Genomic DNA, 24286 nt, shown 5'->3' with positions numbered 1-24286 from the left:
TAAAGTTCTTATTCAACTTTTAATTTGAATATATGATTGAACTTTTACTGTGCTTCTGTAAAACAGGATACTTGGAAAAATCATGTGATCTAGAAATCTAGAGGACCTTGATTCCCAAAAAACTAGAAACAAAAACCATTGTGGGGCATTATTGTTACATAAGAGCAGGAGGAGAGAGCAATATTAGAAGGAGGAAAAAGACAGCAGAATAGAAAGACTTAGATATTAAGAACTAAGAGAGCAATATGCAGAATGCAAAGAGAAAGAGGAACAAAGAAGAAGGTGCAGAGAGAGCAGAAAGAGCAGACAGGTTTCTCTTTATTATGGGATGAAACAGGTCTTTTCTTAACAAGGCAGGCTTAGTCTTATTAAAGAGAACAAAACTTTTTTCATAAAGACTTGGGTTTAATTCATTTAGTGATAAAAAGATATAAACCCATCCCCTTTTTCCTCTATGCCATAAAGATTGTAGCTCATTTTTCATCCAGAATGAGTGAGTTCTTTCTGCACAGAGACTTTGTCTTTTGCTCCATAACCATATGTAAGTATGGATGTGTGTGTGAAAGAATGTGATTATGAGGATAAGTATGTAGCTGAGGCAACTGGAATGCATGAAGATGTATGAGTGTGTACGCTTGAATTTATATTATATGAATATGTCAGTTTGTGAATATTTGCTTGTGTAAAAGGTTTTTTTTTCCTTCTGTAAGAGAGCATGATACTATTCTTCTGGTTTAATAAAAGTTTATTGCTCCAAATCTTCCTCCAGCCTGACTAGTGAGGGAGGCAAGGCTCCTGCGCAAGAGAAATCCCTATTAATTAATCCTTTGCTTAATCTCCCACTGTTTTAAGATGAGGTGCTTTGATTTGCATTTCCCTTATGACTAATGATGTTGAACATTTCTTTAGGTGTTTCTCAGCCATTCGGCATTCCTCAGCTGTGAATTCTTTGTTTAGCTCTGAACCCCATTTTTTAATAGGGTTATTTGTCTCCCTGCAGTCTAACTTTTTGAGTTCTTTGTATATTTTGGATATTAGCCCTATATCTGTTATAGGATTGGTAAAGATCTTTTCCCAATCTGTTGGTTGCCCTTTTGTCCTAACAACAGCGTCCTTTGCCTTACAGAAGCTTTGCAGTTTTATGAGATCCCATTTGTTGATTCTTGATCTTAGAGCATAAGCCATTGGTGTTTTGTTCAGGAAATTTTCTCCAGTGTCCATGTGTTCGAGATGCTTCCCCACCTTTTCTTCTATTAGTTTGAGTATATCTGGTTTGATGTGGAAGTCAAGATGAAATTGAGATGATTTTCTTTAGATTAACATTCCCACTGTGGAAGTTGGGGATTTAGTATTTAGGGTTGATACCACCAGTTATACAATAAACTATTTTACATGTGGTAGTTTGTATTTAACTTTTCTATTCATTATCTTATGGTTATGTTTGTGCAATTTTTACTCAATAAAGTTTAAAGTTATTTAAAATTTCACAAGGAAAAAAAAAGATGAGGTCTAAAGCCCCAAAGACTCTAGTTTCTAGCCTCAGAGAAACACAGACAGGCAGGCCAGCTATACTGCAATGTAACTTAGACTTAAGACAGGTAAATATTTTAATGTTGAAAAGCAACCTTACATATATAGCAAGACCAAGTCTTGCCCCTGCTGGCACTCTTCCCCTCAACTACTTGCACGAGAGAACCAGAAAGAAGAATTGTTGGAGCAGGGCTCCAGCAGGGAGGTGGAGTCCCCAGCCCTTCCAGTTGTTGGTGGACCTGCATGAAGACCAAACTGTATATTTGCTACATTGAGGGAAGGAGGCGGTAGGTCCAGCCCATAATTGCTCTTTGGTTGGTGGGTCAGTCTCTAGGACCCGCCCCATGGGACCAGGCTAGTTGACTCTTTTGGCCTTCCTGTGCAGTGCCTATCCTCTTCATGTCTCTTAATCCTTCCCTGAAGTCATCCAAAAGACTCCTGGTGTTCCATCTAATGTTTGGTTGTGGATTTCTGCATCTCTTTCCTTTGGCTGTTGGGTAAAGCCTCTAAGAGAACAGTTTTGCTAGGCTCCTAGATGCAAGCATAGCAGAGTGTCATTAATAGGGTCACCTATTGGTTCTTGCCAATGAGATGGGTCTCAGTTTGGAATAGTCATTATGAGGTTTGTCATCCCCTCCTCTGTTCTTTGCCCCTGTACATCTTGTAGGCAGAACACATTTGGAATCAAAGATTTTTGTGGGTAGATTGCTGTTCTTATCTCTCCTCTGGGAGTTCTGCCTGGCTATAGGAAGTGACCAATTCAAGATTCATATCCCCCCACGGCTAGGAGTCTTAGCCAGAGACACCATGACCCCATCCCCCTGTCCCAGGTCTCTCATAGAGATGTCCCTTCAGCAAATTCTTATTTTGATTACTACATACTTAAAATCTAAAATTTCACATTATTTATTCATTTCTTCTATTTTTGTATTAATAATTTGTTTTCTATATCTTTTCAGCCATTTTTTGGATATTTGTGCATTTGTATAATACATGACTTTTGCCAAGTACTTTTAATAATCATGATTTTAGTGATGGGATAATTACTTGTCTTACAAGTTAAAATGGTTTGTTTTTATTTGTTTTTGGCAATTTTTCCCATTCAAGGTGATTCCAGACTGTTCAGATCATATCTTTAACATTGCAGATACTCTATTATTAACCTTGCAGCTTATTTCTCAATATGAACTGTTACAATTTTTGCTTTTATGAACAGTCAATCTGTTCATGGCTTATGTTGTAAGGTCTGCTATCTTCTTCGACCTTTCTTATAATTCAGTTTTCAAGAGTTGTACAGTGCACGAAGTAGGACAAAGTGATAAACTCTCAAATCCCTCATACAATGAAGTACTTCCTCCAAAGAAGCCCCATGTCCTAAAAGTCCTGTCCCCTTCCCAAACAGCACTACCAACTGGAGACCAAGTGTTTTATACATGAACATATGGAGGGAAATTTTCATTCAAACCACCATACCATATGTGTTTCTGTGTGATTATAAACAAAATAGAATAATACTGTATCCAAATGTCTGTGAATTTTATGAGGTATCATTGGCAATATTTTGTACTAAAGGAGTTTAAAAACAGAATAATATTCTACTATAGGATTTATATTGAATGTGTTTTCAACATATTACTTACAAACTTATTTGCCTGGTATGGCTAACTTATTATAGCATATTCTTCATATGAAAAATATGAAAAGAATACATGGTTGCTGATAGTGAATAAAAATGATTTATTGTGAGAATGAACAATTATATCTCCATTAACTTTTCCTACTTGCTTTGAAACCTATTTCAATAGCTAAAAGCCCTAGGATTTCATTTCTTCCTTTCTTGCATTGCTTTCAAGTATTTATGAGAGTTAGTTAATACTTGGTAAGCGTATATATATATATATATATATATATATATATATATATATATCAGTATTGATGGTACTGAGGAATTAAATTTATATTTTATTTATTTACAAAATAACCTGTCATGTTATTGTTCAGTTTTGACATGAATACACTTACATGTACATAACACACACACACACACACGCATGCACACACACACACACACACACATACTTGAAGAAAAAGTTTGCTTTGGTAGGCATATGAATGATAATCAACATAGTACATAACTCTGAGTTACATGTCTTTGCATATACATGTAATCTCTGTTAATGACTATCAGACCTGCAAATGTACATTGGAAATTTGTAGGAAATTTCACGTATGTTCAAAAAATTGTGCCTGACAATAGTAAACCTTTTACTCATTTGATGTCTTCCACAATTGTACTATTTACAGACGTCTTGTGGAATCTGCCTTTCACATGATTTCTCTGAAGGGTAGTTTAAAATAAGGAAAGTTGTTCTGCTAGAATAATACTATAAGGAAGTAATGATATGATAATTTAAACATATTTAAAATACTTGAATTAAACTATTATGCTCCATTTTGCACATTATATGATCTTACCCTAAATATTATGGCATAATATTAAAAGATATGATCTTATCTACTTTAGAAAATAATTTATTTCCATTTGCCTTTAGTAAAGGTAATCATATTTAATTGATAAAGATTAGTATGTGATAAAAGAGAGTATCGTTTATCATGTGAAAATAAATTGTGTCTTTTCATAAATGTAAAAAATTTAATTTTTTATTGGATATATTTATTTATTTACATTTCAAATATTATTGCCTTTCCTGGTTTCCTGTCCATAAGCCCCCTATCTCCTCCCCTTCCCCTCTCCCATAAGGGTGATTTCCCCCCAATCCACTCCCCCTTACTACCACCATCCCGACATTCCCTTGCACTGAGGGTCCAATTTTGGCAGGACCAAGGGCTTCTCCTTCCACTGGTGTCCAAGAAGGCCAACCTCTGCTACATTTGCAGTTGGAGCCATGGGTCAGTCCATGTATAGTCTTTGAGTAGTGGTTTAGTACCTGGAAGCTCTGGTTTGTTTGTTCTTATGGGGGTTGCAAGCTCCTTCAACTTAATTGTTCTTATGGGGTGGTTTGATGCTCCTTCACATGTTCTTTTTTTTTTTTTTTTTTTTTTTTTTAATCTTATATACATTTTCAATCCTTTCCCAATTCCGGGCAAACATCCCCTCCCCCTCCCTTCCTTATAGAATGTTCCCTCCCAACCCCTCCCCCCTTGCTGGTCCACAGTCTAGTTCACTAGGGGTTCTCTTAGTTCAGTGGTTTTAGATGCTGAGGTGTTTGTCTCTTTGGGTGGTGGCTTGTCCTGGATCTGGTTGGTTGGCATTTGACATGTTCTCTAGCTGTGTCTCAGGAGAGATCTATATCCAGTTTCTGTCAGCATGCACTTCTTAGCTTCATCCATCTTACCTAGTTTTGGTGGCTGTATATATATGGCCCACATGTGGGGCAGGCTCTGAATGACCATTCCTTCCGTCACTGCTCTAAACTTTGCCTCTATATCCTCCTATGGATATTTTTTTCACCCTTTTAAGAAGGAGGAAGCATCCACATTTTGGTCATCCTTCTTTTTGAGCTTCATGTGGTCTGTGGATTTCATCTTAGATAATTCAAGCTTTTGGGCTAATATCCAAGTATCAGTGAGTGCATACCATGTGTGTTTAAAATTCTTTAAACATAAAATAGCTAATGTAAATTATCACGGTAAAATGATCTTTTATACAGCCATTCAAGATACATATATATGTATATATATATATATATATGTATATATATATACACATACATACATACATACATACATACATATATATATCACGAGTCATCTAATTTAGATTTTCTGTTCATTTTAAGGCAACTGAACAAGTTCTGTGTGAGAAAATTTAACATTAAATTGTTAATTTTAGGGTAAAGTTTGGGATTTGTGGTTTTGACTTCTGTCCATTTTTTGCCAAGTCCTTTTACATCTTCTTAATGTAAAGAACACATTTACAATTTTACATAGCCTGATTCACTTATAACTGACAGGCAGCGAATTTTAGACTGACAAAGATAAGTATGAAGCAGACATCAGAAGATGGAAATAATTACCATATAGAGCATTTCATTGTAAGATCTATGAGTTAATTCACGAATCCTGTAAGTGAATGACTGAGGAAAGCTTTCTTCACATGTACTGTTGGCAGGTGTCATAAAACCTCTCCAAGCTGATTATGAGTTCATGATTTTTTTTGCCATTATAGTGGCATGTTCTTTAGAAAGGTCTTCCTGCATAGCCCTTCAAAGTCTTCTTAGAATATGAAATACATGCAACTGTATCTCAAAAGACTAGAAGTAATAGTGCTCTTGACAATCAAGTGTCTCTCTATCAAGAAAGCCTTTCTAAGTTCTGATGGATGATTTCAGCAAATATCTGTTTACCTTAAAACTCGTGTCAAACATTAATTGGCAACTCATGTGGAAGACATATTCATTGGAAATAAGTTATAGGCTTCATAGAATGCAGGCTGAAAAACCACTGAATTGAGAATAGGACCCCCGTTGAAGGAATCAGAGAAAGAACTGGAAGAGCTTGAAGGGGCTTGAGACCCCATATGTACAACAATGCCAAGCAACAAGAGCTTCCAGGGACTAAGCCACTACCTAAAGACTATACATGGACTGACCCTGGACTCTGACCTCATAGGTAGCAATGAATATCCTAGTAAGAGCACCAGTGGAAGGAGAAGCCCTGGGTCCTGCTAAGACTGAACCCCCCAGTGAACTAGATTGTTGGGGGGGGGGGCGGCAATGGGGGGAGGATGGGGAGGGGAACACCCATAAAGAAGGGAGGTGGGAGGGGATGTTTGCCCGAAACCGGGAAAGGAATAACACTCAAAATGTATATAAGAAATACTCAAGTTAATAAAAAAAAAAAAAAAAAAAAGAATGCAGGCTGAAGGAGAAAACGTAAAGGCCTTTTCCACATCTGACCAAGGAAGTAATTCCAAATTGTTTTGCTATGTAGAGGTGTCTGGAGAAAGTCTCCTAGCCCTTTCGATGTGTTAAGTACATATTCAAAAATTAACAATGGCTTTCAATAGTCTATATGTTAATGCTTTAACCTTATATCGTTGAAATCTTAAATTAAGTCAAATTGATATTACAAGGGACATAGAAACAGCACATCACCTATATTCTTACTTCAACATGGATCTGAATGATGTTGATGACTTTGTTAGGGATGGACTGAAAAATATTTTTTCAACAATTTTAATTTATTGCTGAGGATATTGATTATTGTATTATTCACCAACTTCCTTTTGTGATGCTTAGTTTTAATCAGATACATGATACCTCTTTTTTCTTTTTATGTCAATTTCTATATATCTAAAAAAACATAATTTCATTCAATTTTAAGAAGTGTATAATGTGATATAGAATTTTTTAAAAATTAATTTATTCCTAGTAATATCTTAACAGTCTTAAAATATTTTTATTTAAATCATTTTTCTCAGGATATAGAAATTGACATTTTTTGTCAGTTAACTGCCTTTTGTAAACTTTCTCCGATAATTTTAGACCATCATATGGTTCAACTTAACAATATTAAAAATACTTGTACATTAGCTAAAAGTCAAGTTACTTTGAAACCAAAATCTAACTTTATTTTCAAACTTAAATTTTCATCATATGTTTTCAGGTACCACTATCTATAATCCATCACTTGGGGAGGCATTTACCTCTGTTATATAATAAATAACTCCAATTAATCTCCCTGTATAAAGGTATACATTTTATGAAGTTTATACAGTAGTGTATTTCCATGTGGATCTTTGTTAGTTATTATTTTCCATATGTCTTCTTCTATCATGCTTTCCCAAAGTCCAGCTAATTTAACCCTTCCTATTCCATTATTCTCCCTTCCTATCTCAAGTTAAATATTTTATATCCTATTCCACTTGACATCCACTTCCAGGGTTCTTACTAGTTTCCTTCCTTGTATTGATATGCCAATCTACATACATATAACTAAATATTAAAAGCTATTAAGTACATATATGAGATACTATGCAGCATTTATGGGTATCTAGGTCTCTAGGTCATAGCTCTAATACCATTCTTCTAAAAACTGTAAAGAGCCAGAGGTAGTGGACAAGTGAAGCAAAACAGTATTTACCAGACATGACAAAACTATTGTACATGTGAAATCACAGAGGCTGTGATTGCACATACAAAACCAGACCAGCCAAAATCCCAGCACAGATGGGACTCTTGAACTTCTGTCCCTTAGTCTATGAGCAATGGGCAATTGATAGCTACTGGGAGAGAGAGAGAGTCAACTTTCCTGTTGGATATGACCTAAGAGGATACTCATGCTCCAATAAATGGTTTTATACCCAAACACTTACAGCTAAGACTAAATGGACTCAGTGGGAATTTAAAACATATAAGAACACATGAAATTGGAAAGGAATGTTAGATGGGCATAGAGGATGATTTGAAGAGGAGGGAATGGGTGGTATATTTGATAATAATATATAATATGCATGTAGGAAATTTTGAATAAAAAATTTTGAAGAGAACATTTAGTTTGCATGTAGAATCTAACAACAATGTCTTGGATTTTATCGCCTATATTCAATACATAGCATTCATAAAATAATAAATAAATCTACTGAATGAAGTAAAAGCATTATCTTAGACTGAGCAGTCAAAGAATATTATTGTTTTGTTTTTTCAGATAGACTTATGTAGCTCACGCTGGTCTTGAACTCTTGATCTTCCTACCACCACTACTCCCTGGGTTTATATGCATGTTCCACTATTCCTGGCCTCAAAATATATTTAACAAGGAATCAAGTCAAGATGTATACTGAAACCTCAACAGATATTTATAGTTCTCTAGAATATGTATGTTGAAGTATTCATTTGGGTCTTAGATCTTTCTATGTTAAGTTTGGAACACAAGATGAGTGCTACATTTTTTTCTCTGAAATACAGAACTTTAGATAAGAACCATGTCCAGTTTACCAGCAATGACAGGGGTTATATTGAGCAAAGAGTCAACTGGTTAATCATGCGATAATTTTTCCAGGGATTGTGCCATGATAACCTTGAAAATCATTTATTATGAATGTCAGAGTGATGGCCTGAGGTGAAATCACAAGGTGTAAGCTAGGCCACTCAATTGAAGCTGTTACTTTCTAAAGTACACATTCCCCAAGTTTTTACAGGGAAGGAATTAAGCAGGACCTATTTGGGAGCTCAGAAAAAAGAAAGCCATTTTGACTACTATTTGTAACTGCCTTCTTGCTGTCTTCTGTAACCCCCTTCACACTCTATGTCCACAGTTCAGGAAGCATTCACACTCACTCCTTAAGGGGTTTTCTTTGTGAGGATTTTTTTCTGCATAAATTGTAGTATGCTATTGATAAAAGATTTGGATTCCTACTGTTAAAATTGCCAGGTTCTATTCAGAGGAGTGGAACAATATTCTGCCTTTGTTCCATGTCCTGGGACCACTGCTGAAATGAACAAATAAATGTTCTGCTTTTGGCAGAGTCACTTTCCCTACGATGGAAGGCAGTGGGAAATGAGGAAACCTTACCTCTGCTTTTGTAGGAGGTTGAACTACAGTTTCCCTTCTGGAACTTCCATCCCCAGAAATCTCTTTTCTCATGTACCTGCACTTAGTCACTGTACACTTTAAAATTTTTCCTTTAATTTCTACCATTCAGTCTCCTATAGCACAGAGCTTGCATTGTCAAAGCTGAGGTAACTTGCAGTTATTCAATAAGACTTTGTGCTGGAGAAAATGTAAAGTCTTTTATCCTGCTTTATAGTTAATAAAGATATTCTGGACAATCACAATGCCCAATGCATTTCATTCTTTTTTGCTAACATTCTTCTCGACTTTTCAAGTTTTCTCATTTTAAAAATAAATTCTTCTAAGTCTTAAAGCAAACTTATTTCAGGTACATAAGCACACTCCACACTTTATATATTACCTGTTGTGGTAGAATGGTAGTTCTTAACTTGTGAGTTGCAAACCCCTTGCTTTCTATGAACTAATAGAGGGACTGAAGTCCCACATAATGAAAAACCCCTGCTTAAGTCTCCTTTCTTTTAACAGGAGTATCTATGCTTTCCTGTGCATGTTATATTTTATTAGTCTATAGAGCTAACCCTCAGAATTAATGCTTCCTAATTTACAATTACTTTTTTACAGTTTTAAAACACATGGTTTTGTTTTCTGTGTATGTGTTTTTAAATGCATGTATATTTGTGCACCATGCCTATACTTGTTACCCATGGCAGCCAAATGAGAGTGTTGGATCCCCCAGAACTGAAACTGGAGATAAGATGGTGGTGAGCCATCATAACCTCTTGGGCATCAAACCTGTGTCCTTTGCTAGGCCATTTCTCTGGACCCTGATCTTCTATTGATAAAACTTATCTAACTCTTTGATCAACTTGTCTCCTTCCTGGGTTTTTCAGCTTCTGAAGAAGAAGTCACTGGAACCCCTGCTCAGACAGAATGAAACCATTTCAGATAAGGGAATTGGCACTCGTCCATACATCTTCTCACTGCGTCTTGACTTTTCTATATTCACAGCTACAGACAAGGTCAGTCTTACAGATAGAGAATAATAACAGGAAAAAGATCAAGAAAATCCTTAAAACTTTCATTCCCTCAAAAAATACTTTGGGGAAAGTTTCTTTTCTCATCTTTGTTAAATTGGTTTTGGTCTGTTGTCTTTAAATGCCAATTATAGGTCTCAGAATCCTCTCTGGGCAGCTCATTCAGGGGGATGACTGACAGTAGATTACGTTGAGGCTCCAAATAGTGATGCTGAAGCAGTGGATAGCATGAGTCCCAGCACATTGTGCTCACTGCATCTTCTTGCCAGTTCATAATCACAATTATATACAGTCCATTTCAAGAAACTAATGTTCCATTCTAGTAAAAAGAACGTTTCTATAGTTATAGAGCATCAGAGTTGCTGGTGGTTGTGTTAACTAAGGCTGTGGTCTTATTGAGAAAGAATGGCGCGGCACATTGCTGCTTTGCTGCCTCCATCTAAATCCCTTTCTCTCTCAGGGTTCCCTACAAGTGAATGATTGCATAATACAATAGCGTATGTGAATGCTATCAGTTTCCTTCACACAATACTCATTGTGTCTGCCTCTGGGTGTGTGCAAGAGCTGAAGGATTATAAATTAAAGCAGAATCACATGTTTTGCTTTGCATAGTCATTTTCTATTTAAAAACACATGAATTTTTAAATTGATCATTCCAATCACTCGATTAGTTAAGTAGGGAATTATTATTTACTATTGGTTCCAGGTGATTTTGATTATTGTAGTAAGTCTAAGTTCTTAAAACTAGTAAACAGAAAATTTGACATCGGTGCTAAATCTTATTATTGAATAATATAAACTAGAATCTTACAACAGATTCATGAGGAATGTATTTCTTACGGTATACTGTTTTTAGTCCATACTAAAATTTATACTTGTAAAGGCTGAAAATAAACAGCATGAGAAAAACATTGGGAAATACTGGAATTAGAGATTTGGGGATTTACAATAATCTTGGTTTAAAAGAAAAAGAGAAAAGAAAGAAGAAAGGAAATAAAGAAAAAATCTTGGCCTATGCAAAGTGATATGGAATATTTTGAAAGGTTCTTTTGCCATGGGGCACAGCAAGGTGAATTGTCATTAAATGTGATCAGTTAGCATGTTGAACTAGAAACCCACTGTGCTCAAGTCTTTCTGAAAGTAACACTGAGGCTTTCCTTGAATGTTGTGTCTTTGAGTAGATGAAAGGGCTAAGTGAAGGGTGAATCATAGTCCTTGGTTTGCAATATAAAAAGATACCATTGCAGCTGGAGCCTTTATCATCATATGGCATTGTTAAAATATCCCATAGTTATTTACAACAGAAAGAGACACAGCTCCAATGAGGCAGAAAGGCTGTGATGCCCTAAAACCTAAGACAGTCAGATGGGAAGAGCTGTTTAATCAAGAGTCACAGAGAGTCCAGGGATGGGGACAGAGAACAGAGAACAGAAGATACTCTCCTCTCTTCTCATTTCATTCAGTCCAGAACAAACTCTTTCCTGTAATAGGGTTGAAAAGCATCAACTTCTGAACAAATACAAAAATTCTCTTGATGCAAGGGATCAAGAAAATGAGAAGTTTATCTAGTATAAGATATTGGATAAGAAAGCACCTTCATGGTATTTCATGAGAAAAGAACAAGAACAAAAAAGACAGAAAAAGGAAAAATGAAGACAGAAAAAGAAAAAATGAAGTCAGAAGAAGAAAATATAGAAAAAGAAAAAAAGAATTTGAAGAGAAAGGAAACTGCATATTTGGAAATTTCAACTTTAATATGGTTAATGTTAACCAATATTTGCTTTACTCAAGACTCATTTACACCTAGCTTGAGGCAATCAGAATAATTAGGACTAATAAACATTAAAGGCTGCAGGATTACCCTATAAAATCAGGCAGCAAGTGCTAAGTTTGTTTCCACAATCTCTATGAGGAAGGGATGAGGAAGACAGGATACTCAGAAGTCTTTATCTAGAGGAAATGCTGTCTATAGCAGGACCCAGTGCTCAGAGGAGGCTCTGGGTTTCTCTTAGCACCTCAGCTGCTACAACCACAATTCTTTGGACATTGTTCAGCTCTGGATACTCCTACATGAAGAACTGGGAAGTCTAAAACCAGAAAGGCCACCAGTAGGTGCTGTTGTGTCTCCGTGAATGTGGCTTTGTAGACAGCTAGAGAATAGCTTTGGACTCAAAGTTATCCATTTTATCTTAAGATTTTGCTATTTTACCCTACTCGGATATATTATAAAACAGGTTGAAAACGTTCAGCCCAGTTCATGTGTGAGCTATGTAACAATTGCCAGGGAGCTGTTGTTTGCAGGTTGTTCTGACATGGACTGGAGAGGAACAGCTACCACCTGCCTCCCTAAGTCTGCTCAGCACACAAGCTCACCTGCTGCCTTGGGCTGCATGTTTGATGTAAGGACAATAGGCAAGTGGTTAACAAGACCATAAGAATGGAAGAAAGTAAACACTCCTTGGATATCTAAAATCGGGTGCGCGCTTCCAGCAAGTGAGTACTGGTTTACCCAAGAGATCACATTGTTAAATTTTCAAGAGGTTCTACAAAAATCCATTATGGAAAATTGAGATATATACATATATATATATATATATGCCAAAGAAAGAAATAAAAAGTCAGACTACTAACTTCCAATTATTTTTCTGTCCTTTACTATCCACTGTGCTTTCAATGAGGTCACTTATTTTTGAAATAATTTTGAATGAAAAAGATTTTTTTTTGTACATCTCTTGCCTTGTAGATATCCCTTTAGGAACCTAATGAACTCAACACAATATTAAGTAGCATCAGTCACAGCTGGCAAGTGCTACAACTCAGGGCTTGAATTAATATTCTGTTCATTAACTAATCTTATGAAATGTCTAGAAGGCCATTTAAAGTTGAAAGTGTGACAAGTATACATTTTATGAGTGATATTATATAATACTAAAGAAGAATTTGTTATCATTTAAAGTTACTATCTGACTTAGAGAAGACATTATTCATGCCATTAATGATCAGGCAAAGGACTTACCACTGTGCTGTTTCTTCCCAACATTTTACATACAAAAATCAACCAGTGTTCATGTCACAGGTTGTAACTATTGATGACACAGTTATTAAGGAGATTTCTTTTGTACCCCTGTGTTTATATGTAAAAGATATGTGTGAATGTATGGGTGTATGGGTGCATGATCACATAGGTAGAGAAGAGCTAAGAACTTCTGATGTCAGTTCTCCATTTTCACTTTATCTCTTGTTCATGGCTGTGAAAGTCAGGCTGGCTTGACCATAAGAGTTTGGTATTTTTTTAACTTTGCCTCCCATCTTGCTATAGGAATACTGTGGTGATAGCTGTATGCTACTAGTACAATTAGGTGGGTTCTGGGTCCTCACCCTTATGCAGTAAGATTTTGCTGACTTATCTCTTAAACTCAAGAAAAATATTTCTGTTGAAATTACTTTCATTTCTCAAATATCCGTTTATGTGCCACTAGGATTTGGTAAGCCAGCATGAAAGTTTGGTAAAACTCAATGGAAGCAATATGTGACTATCAGTTTGCAATATAGAAGTAGCAATGGTAAGTAGGTTTTTGTTTGTGTTGGTTTGTTTGTTTTTTGTTTGTTTGTTTAACATTTATTTTTTTTTACAGTCCAGTCATTACTCCCTCTCTCTCCTCCCTCCCAGAGTTCCTCATCCTATCCTCCTCACTCCCACCCCCAAACTCTCACCTCCCCACCCATTCACCCCATCTCCAAGAGGGTGTCCTGAACCCCCTCATTCCCCACCCCTGCCAGGCCTCCCCACTCCCTGGGTGCTCAAGTCTCTCCAGGATTAGGCACATCTTCTTTCCTGAGGCCAAATCAGGCAGTCCTCTGCTGTATATGTATCAGAGGCTTCATATCAGCTGGTGTATACTCCCTGGTTGGTGGCCATTTTTACTATGTTAATCCTACTGATCCATGAGCATTGGAGGTCTCTTCTGAGGTCTTCTTTGCTTTCTTTCCTGAGAGACTTGAAGTTCTTGTCATACAGATCTTTCACTTATTTGGTTAGAGTTACTGTTTTATTTGTTGTCGTAGGTGGCATTATGTGTATGTGATTCTCTCCTTTTGGTTTTGTTGTAAGATGATTAATACAGTGTTTTTTCTTTTGTGTAAGTATCCTCCTTGTGCTGGGATTTTCTTCAAGAATCTTCTGTAGGGATGGATTGGTAGATAGATATTGTTTAGATTTTGGTTTGTCCTGGAATATTTTGGTTTCTCCATCTATGATGATTGAGAGTTTTGCAGGGTATAGTAGCATGGGCTTCCATTTCTGTTCTCTTAGGATTCACATGACTCCTGTCCAGGCTCTTCTGGCTTTTAAAGTCTCTGTTGAAAAGTCTGGTGTAATTCTGATATGTCCGCTTTATATGTTATTTGACCTTTTCCCTTTACAGTATTTAATATTCTTTCTTTATTCTGTGCATTTAGTGATAATAATGTGACAAGAAATTTTCTATTCTGGTCCAATTTATTTGGTATGTGCTATAAGCGTCTTGTATATTTATGGCCACTATCTCTTTCTTTAGGTTGGACAAGTTTTCTTCTATAATTTTGTTGAAGATGTTTTCTGGTCCTTTGACCTGGAAATCTTCATTCTCTTCTAGTCCTATTATTCTTAGATTTGATCTTTTCATTGTGTTATGGATTTTTCTGGATGTTTTGGGTTAGGGTTTTTTTTATGTTTTTAATTTTCTTTGATCATCGTGTCAATATCTTCTAATGTATGTTCTACACCTAAGATTCTCCCTTTTATTCTTGTATTCTGTTGTTGGTGCTTGCATCTGTAGTTCCTGACCTCTTTCCTAGGTTTTCCAGGTTTGCCTCCATTTGTATTTTCTTTATTGTTTCTACTTCCACTTTTAGGTTTTGAACCACTTTGTTCAATTCCTTTCCCTGTTTGATTGTGTTTCTTTGTACTTTTTCAGTGAGTTATTTATATCCTCCTTAAAGGACTCTATTTTCTTCGTGAGATGGGATTTTAGGTCAGCATTCTGTTTTTCAGGTGTTTTGGGCTATCCAGGGCTTTCTCTGTTGGGAGAGCTGGATTCTGATGGTCCCAAACTATAATGGCTTTTATTGCTTATAGTTTTGGGCTTGCATCTCATCCTCTGGCAATGTCTGGTGTTAACCGGCCTGGGTGTCTCTGTCTAGAGGCTGCCTCCTATATCCCTGGGCTGCTGCAGTTCTCCTGGGAGACCTATGGTACTGGCTGTAGCAGCTCTCCCAGGATGCCTTTAGACTGTGGGGTCTTCAGAGCTGCACACAAGCTGATGATCTGCCCCTGCAGAAGGCACAGGCTGGAAAGGAGGTGGAGTTCAAGCAGAGCGGATGTATCCCAATTCCATTGAGCATCTCTGGGTTCCCAACTGTTGTGATTATTTGGGATGGTCCCTTGCCTGTTACCCTGGGTGCAGCAGATATCCTGGAAAGCCTTGATGCTACAGGTTCTTCAGAGGAACAGAGAAGCTAATGATCTGCTTATCAGAAGGTGCAGGCCAGAGGGAATGGTAAGTAGTTTTAAAGATTTATTTTCCCTGAGGTTTCCTTTTTCCAGTTTGTTTAATTACAAGGTCTATACTAAACATATAGTTCATGTAAATGTTTTATATCCAATGACAATATCTATATAATTCAGTATAGTATAAAGAACTATAGGTTGGCTATTTTCACAGAACTTTACTTAAACAGTCTAACTTCTGCCAGCATGTTATATTTCCTAAAATATATAGAAAAACAGGTTGGACTAAAAGCATCTGGGTATTTTTAAATTAATATTTTGTTTAGATTAAAATATAATTACATCATTCTCCTCCTTCCCTTTTAATCCTCTGGCTCCTCTTACATAGCAATGTTCCTTGCTCTCTTTCAAATTCACCTCCCTCTCTTTTTTTTCTAATTGAAAATATTTTTTTCAAACAGTATATTCCAACCAAGAGTATTCCTCCTTCATCTTCTAAATACTGCCTACCACACACATTCCCAACAATCCATGTCCATGAAAGAAGTTTCTGTCATTAGAAAATAAACAGGCAAAACAAACAAACAAACAAACAAACAAACACACACACACACACACAAAAACCCCAATCAACCCACAATAAAACAAAGCAAATATATAAACAAAGAAAGAGAAAAGCACAAACAACATATGCACCTTATAGACCCAAAGTCAAAACTATAATGTACAATAAGTAAAAGACAAGTTAGGTTTAAAAGAAAGTGCTCAAACAAAGCATTATGAGAATAGCATATTCAGAGTAGGTTCTGGCACATCTTTAATCCCTGCACTCGGAAGCAGAGGCAGAAGCAGGTAAATATCTGTGATTTCAAGGTCAACCTGAGCTTCAGAGTAAGTTCCAGGACAGTCAGGAGTACACAGCCTTGTGGGGCTTGTATACACAGTGAGACTCCATTGGAGAATACTCATCTTTCATTTGTGAGCTGTTGTCAACTGGAGATAGCATCTGGGTTACAGATTAAGGTCAAGTTCAGTTCCCATATCAGCACTGGCTTTGACCTGTGCAAGCCTTGCACATGCTACCACAATCTCTGTCAGTTCTTTTGTACTTCAATCTTATTATATTTGGAAGGCCTCATTTCCTCTTAGTACTCCTTCTTCACTGACTCATACAATCTCTCTACTGAGCCCTGAAAGGAAGAATTTGCTTTAAGACTGACTATTTCAAGGTCTCTCATTCTTTGCTCATTGTCCAGTTGTGGGTCTCTGTATTTGTTTCTATCTACTGCAGTAGGAAACTTCTCTGATAAAAGCTGAGCATTCTCTCTGCATAGAAGAATGTCATTGGGAATCAGTTTCTTTTGCAGAATAATAGTGTTTGGTTTTCTCTTAGGTTTATAGCCTATTCGGTCTCAGGATCTTGGTCACACAAGCCATATCAGACATGGGTTTCATCTCATGAAGTAGGTCTTAAATCTAACCAGATGGTAGTTTGTCATTGCCACATCTTTTGTGGCACTGCTGCACCAGGATATCAGGCAAACACGTCACGATTGAAAGTTTTGTAACTAGATTGGTATTTACCCTCCTCCTCTAGTAATAGGCAGAATACCTTCCAGTACCATGTACAGTAGTCATGGAAGGTGAAGGTTCTATAGGAACCAGATCAACTTCTCATGACCAGGGAGACATGTAAGTGCTGTAAAGATTTATTCTTACCATTTTTAATTATGATAGTATGTGCATATCAATGTAGATACCCAGAGGCAAAGACATTAGATCTGTTCTTCTGCCAGAGTAGTGCAAAAAACTTTACTGTTTAATGATCTCTCTAGACCCAAATGATAAATATGTTACATTTTATTATTATTTGTTCACTGTGTGCTGTAATACAAAATACCCATAAAATGTGTAATTTGCATTCATATAAGTGCATGTATGCTTCTATTTTTGAGAACTGTATGTTTGTTTTGATATACCGCTCCTAAGAACTAATGGGTAGGCAGGTCTATGTGGAAAAGAGTGGGAGGGTAGAGCAGAGGAGTATGTGACAGGAAGGATAACTACTGGCACTAAAAATGTTTGGAAAAAACATGTAGGAGTCTTGTACTCTATGAAATTCATATTTATTCTTTTCATATAAAATGGCTAGTTGGAATTATCTTGCAAAAGGAATAATACTTTTCCCAAAAGCCATGAGTCACTAAATAAAAAAAATTAATTCCAGGTGTGGGATAGTTCCCTCAAATTGTTGACCAGTGGTATATCAAAACAATACAGGCTGGGATCATTTCTCTTGGTTGGTTAACAGGACTAATACTAAGTCCCTATTGGTTAAAACACCATGCACTTTGGTCTCAGGACATAGGGGAAATGTTCATACTCACTGGGAAACTTACCTCTTTTATAGTACAGGAAAATACCATGCAAATTCCCCCCAGTGGGGGGGCATCATGAGAAATCTTACCCAGCTACAAACCCTATGAACATTTGTAACACCTATGTACCCATCTGCATGGCAAGATATAGGTGCAGAAGTGGTACAGACATTATGGTGGTAACCAATTGCTTTCTAATTGGACTTAAAGCTTGTTTGACAAGAAGAAACACACGCCTAGTGTAGTAGCTAGTTTTATGTCAGATTGACAGAATCTAAAGTCACCTGAGATTAGGGGATGGGTATAACTCAACTAAGAAAATGTATCCATAATGTTGGCCTGTAAAGCAGCCTGCATGGGATTTTCTTAATTAGTGATGACTGTGATATGGAATTGTAAGAAAAAATAAACCCTTTCTTCCCCGAATTAGTTTTCATCACTGTGTTTCTTCAGATCATTTAAAACCTTAATCTGTGGTACTATAAATATATGGTCAAGAACCCTTAGAATGGGAGCACATAGACCTCAAGAGTATGAACATTTCCCCTATGTCCTGAGACCAAAGTGCATGGTGTTTTAACCAATAGGGACTTAGTATTAGTCCTGTTAACCAACCAAGAGAAATGATCCCAGCCTGTATTGTTTTGATATACCACTGGTCAACAATTTGAGGGAAATATCCCACACCTGGAATTAATTTTTTTTTATTTAGTGACTCATGGCTTTTGGGAAAAGCATTATTCCTCAATAATTACTATTATTTTACTAAACTGACATAGAATCTAAATGTTCTGATGATTAATACACCTTTCAGAACTAATCAGAAGGGTTTCTTTATGCAGTGGGCAATGGAGAAGGCAAAAATTCACCTCTGCAGCAGGTAAGTACCCGTGAGATGTTCAGTCACAAATGGGATGTCTATATCAAGCCCCTCTCTCCAAAGTTTAGAGGTCATTGCATAAGGTGGGGAGGTTGAAGATTTTAAAAGCCAGATGTCTAGAAGGATTGGGATAAAACAGCATCGAAGACACAACAGGCAGAACTTCTGCTCTCACGAATACATAGCAACTATGATTGCCGAGGCAAGATCAAGACAGTCAGCACTCCAACATGGGGGGTGCAAGAGCCCACTAGTCTCAGGTTCTGACTGAGAAACTATTGACATGGGATGGTGGCTATAGGAGAGAGGGTCGTTTTTCATTAAGGACATGGCCCTGGGTAGCAGGCCATACTAAGTGAATGCATACTTATGTATATATGGGAAGTTCATTAGGTTATAAGATGAAAAAGAAGAGAAGGAGAACATTAAGTTCAGGGATGGGCCTGGTTTTAGAGGGTGGATCTATGTGAAATGAGGAAGCAGAATGAGGGTGAATATAATCAAAATATTGGTATACAGCATAACATTCTCAAAGAATTATTTAAAATCTTATACTTATGAAAGAGAAACAAATCTGTCTCTCTTTATCTATCTATCATCTAGTTTTGGGAATTTTTGTTGTTGTTGATTTTGTTTGATTGTTCATTTGTTTGTTTTTTGGTTTGGGGGGCTGTGTGTTTGTTTTGTTTTGTTTTTTGTTTTTCTTTTGCCATGGTCTTACTATGTATCTCAGGCTTATTTGGAAGGAAGAGCTCATTATATAGCTCAGAGTGCTTAGGCTACAAGTGTGAATATTTCTCTTTACTATGTCATTGAGTCATATCATAACTTCTTAGACTATGTGTAGAAAGGTGGGCCTCGGCATGTCCGGTAGCAGTGCTTGCAACACACATCTGGAACAGAATTTAAATGGGATGGAGACTTGGGTGTTCTCACTAATGCCGGGACTCCTTTATGATTTGCTTTTTGAGGTAGTTTCTTTCTGTTATCAAGTCTGACCACATTTAAGCAATCCTCTCTTCTGCCTCCTGGTAGCTGGCATTACCAGGGATAGGGTTTTTAATTGATCCCACACTAGCAGTGACTTTTACTAGATACTAGTCTCAGTGAAGTCACTTGTGCTTCTATGCCCTGGTCTTATTATCTACCTCTGTTTAAGGAGGATGTGGAATTATACTAACAATATGGTCCTCCTCTAAATGATTGTTATATCAGCTGTAACAATAATTGATAAACTCTAAGTAACTGAAGTAACACGTACTTAATGAAAGAAGAGTTAGACATTTGAAGCAGTTCTTTGCTCAGAGATTTTAAAAATTCAGGCAGGCCCTGATTCAGCTCCCTTAAAGATGAACTTTACCAGCTAGTACCTGGAAAAGAGAATATATATTTCATTTGCCCTTTGAAAATACGTTTCTTAATAAACTGTTCAATATCTTTGTTCTCAGAGTCTTTGCAAAGCTCCAACACCTTTTTGCTTAACAATGTTAATTTTTTCCAAAAATAGATTGAAGACTTCTTGAAGTGTTTGCAATTTTACAGGGCTGAGTTTTTGTCAGTCTTCAGTCTTCCTGAAGGAGCATATGACCAATGGATACCAGGGAAATAGCCAATGGCTAGAAAACAATGTGTAAATGGAAGGAAAGAAAATGAATTTACTTTTTAAATCAATCAAGCTGTTTGCCTTAGAGTATTACTACTAATAACTTTGGATAATTTAAGTTGTTGGCAGCTATAAGCACGTTTTTATCTACATATTTGAAAGCTACATGGATAATAGATAATTCTGCCCTATATCTGCCTCCCAATGCCAAAACATTTCTAGATGATGACATTTTCTATTGTAATTCTGAGTGCTTAGAGGCCTTGATTCTGCTGGATAATTATAATATCTACCGTGGCATTAAGGCTCATTGCATGAGCTAATGCCTTGATATAGAATTAATCAAATCTGAATGAAAAGGTCATTACAAAGTTAAATTATGTCACTGACATCAGACTAGCACCACATAAGCAAGAATTATACTTCATTGTAATCTATTAGATCTTGAAATTCACTCATTAGTTTCACCTCACTAGGGACATCTAATTATCGATGTGTTTTAATTAGTTAAGTCCATTGACCACCATCTAGCCTTCCATTACTAATACCTTTTAGCCCTGTGGGAGGAAAACATCTTCTATAACCTTTTGATGTATACATATACTTCACTTTAATTATTATTTTCCATCAGTTAGTAAAATCATGGATGATCTAATAAAATGGGAACTAGAGTCATTCATTAAACTCCTATGCTGCAAGGGCTTATGCACTGATATAAAGAAAAGTTGTCCTCTTAATAGTGAAGCCAAGTAGATTTCCAGAAACAATAGAATGGCATTCACTTTTTGTGGGGAGTTTCCTGAACTCCTCTGACACTGCCGTTTGTCAGAGAAGAGCAGATTCCTCAATGCAGATATTAGCTGTAAGGCATTCTGGTTAATTTAAGGCAGAGCAATGGATCAGGAACACCTAACTGCTGAATGTTTGCCTTCTCTGCACGAATGATGCTGATGAAAATTTAACCAGTGATATCACCTTCTTATTGACAACATCACAGTGCATTGATCTTCATGGACATCAAAAGTTTCCTGACCCCATTGAGTCAGATTTTGTTGTACAAATAAATAATCCAAAGGCTTCATTGTCTTAAAATAGCAAAGATGCTTGTCTTATTTGTGTTCCAAGTCTCATTCAAGCTAGTTGCATTCTCTATGCCAAATCTCTATGCCATGTCTCTGTAAGTTATCCACAGCAACTGCTACCTAGCATCTCAATTAGAGCCTTCAGCTTTATCCTTGTGGGAAGGAGTTTGACACTGAAGCACACAAACATTTCTCCAGGAGTATGATCTTGCCATATGCAATCATCAGGATCAGAATGTCTATGCCCAGGTGTCATGAAAACCACCCATGTTCAAGAAGGATTTCAGTGGAAGGATAAAGAATTGGACCTCATCTCATCTAAGAATCCATGACAGGTATCCTTGATCATCAGGTGAACAAGGTTCAGGATCACACAAGAGATAAATCTATGGATATGTCCACAAAAAACTGACTGAGGTACAAGATATACCATGACTATGGGTAGCACGATTGATTCCATGAGCTGGGGTTTAAGACAGAATTAAAAGAATAAATAGAATGAGAACCACCATTCATCTATCTCTATTTCCCTGTGTGTAGATGTAATACGAACACTCAGCTCAGAGTTCCGAAACTGTGATGAACTATACCCATTCCATAAACTGACCCAAAGTAAATACTTCCTGCTTAAATTGCTTGTATTATGCAAGCTTTATTGGCATCAGGTAAAACTACTTGAACATCCTGAGTAGTACACATTATCTTTCTATCCTATTTAACCTGTGAGAACCTGGTCTTCTCTTTGAGTCTCACTACATCTTAATGTGACATGTTGATTAATATAAAAAGTGAATTTGGATTGATGTGCTTTCTCGGGAGGTAAAGGCACTGGTGACCAAGCCTCAAGTGTCATTCTCTGAAAATACATGTGGATGGTTAAGGGAGAGAATCAAATCCCCAAGTTTTGGTTGTCCTCTGATTTCCACATGTGCACAGTAGTGTACACACACACACACACACACACACACACACACACACACACACACTAAATTAATATATAAATAGCCTATTCCTGTATGAGGACTAGGGAATAAACTGTAATGACAAGATTTCCATGACATCTTGCTTTCTGTCATCATCGTTGAAAAATAAATATAGGCCATCTGAACACATGAATGAAGGAGAAGATAAAATCCCAATCTAATAGAAGGAAACTGTTGGCCACCAAGGGACAGACAGCACTGTCACTTCATGGAGGACAAGAAGTAATGGTAATCTTAGAATCCAAGAGGCTGAGGCAAGAGGATGGCCATGAGTTCACATCCAGCCTACCAAGGTTGGTAATGACTCAAGGATTCTGAGGTCAACCAAGATATGCTAACATGTTCTAAGAAGATATTTTTTATTATTAACAGTATTTCTTATATACATTTGAATTCCCTTTCCGGTTTTCGGGCAAACATCCCCTCCCCCTCCCTTCCTTATGCCCCTCCCAACCCCTCCCCCTTGCTTCCCCTCTCCCCAACAAACTGGGGGTTCAGTCTTAGCAGGATATTTTTTACAGTATCTGCTAGTAATGCTAACTTTGTGAAAATACAGCTAATACAGGATAAAAGCTCAGAGATAAGTAAACTCTGTCCTATTTGAGGTAGAGATATAGCAATTAATATTATTTCAACAAAATCTTCTAGCAATCAGAGAAGCATGCAAACCTAATGGGAACTATGGAATTATTTGAATCTGTGAAACCTAGAGGCAGAGAATCACATCGAATGCTTCTTCCACAATTTACTTGAACAAGTTCTGTTCAAACTATTTATCAAAAATCTAATTCTGTTGACCCATTCCTATATTTAGAACTGTATACATGAAGATGGAAAAACAATGTGTACTATCATTGGACATAAATTTTTCACCTGTTTGACAGTTTCCCTTCTACATAAAATATATTTATAGATTAATGAACTCTGTAATCACAGAGTGCTGTCAGAGACACATGGACCCCATCAGTCATACATTTGCTGTTAGATGCGCTATGGTTTTCTCATTTCAGTTGTTCAGTTGGTGGTCGTTGACTGTGGTGTTTGTGAGATGTGTCTGCTTTCTGTACTGGGGTGACATGCTGTTTGTATTTGCTCTTGAAAGGATGCCTTTGAACATTTGAAAGTGTTCAAAACCATCACCCTGCCATGTACACTCACATTTGCTATTATACAGTGTAAGAGGAAAGTGAGCTATAAAAGGCAGAGGAAAGGATTCTGCATAGCAACTGTGGGAAGATGATGGCCCTACCCTCAGCTTGATATGCCGACTGAAACCAAGTTTAGACTCTAAACTTCAGAGCTGTTAGATAATAAATATCTGCTGTTTATTATCTATAATAAATATCTGGAATACATTAGAAAAGTGATAAACTACTACTTTTAAAAAATAAATAATTCACTAACCCAGCCACAACCAAATCGGGAAGGCAAACAGATGTTTAAACATCAGGCAGAGAGACTGCTGATGGCTACCACAGAGCTGTACACCAAACCTGAAATGCTTTGGCTTGTAATTCACTTATTAGTCCTCACAATTATTCTGTAAGCTTGTTACTTTCTACCCAAGCTTCAATAGTCCAAATATCCCTGCCTTTAAAATATGAGGTAAAAAGGTAAAGAATCTTTGAAAATTTTCAGAAGAAATGGCATCTAAAACCATGATGACTACTAGTAGCATTAGTGGTGCATTCTTGTCTGGCTACTATTCTTAGATGTGTGGAATAGTTACCAATTAATTCCTAGCACTTGAAAATATAGGCGTTAATTTTCAT

This window comes from Rattus rattus, chromosome 7, assembly GCF_011064425.1.
Source record: "Rattus rattus isolate New Zealand chromosome 7, Rrattus_CSIRO_v1, whole genome shotgun sequence".
In the NCBI taxonomy this organism is placed as follows: Eukaryota; Metazoa; Chordata; class Mammalia; order Rodentia; family Muridae; genus Rattus; species Rattus rattus.
This window is presented reverse-complemented; position numbering follows the sequence as displayed.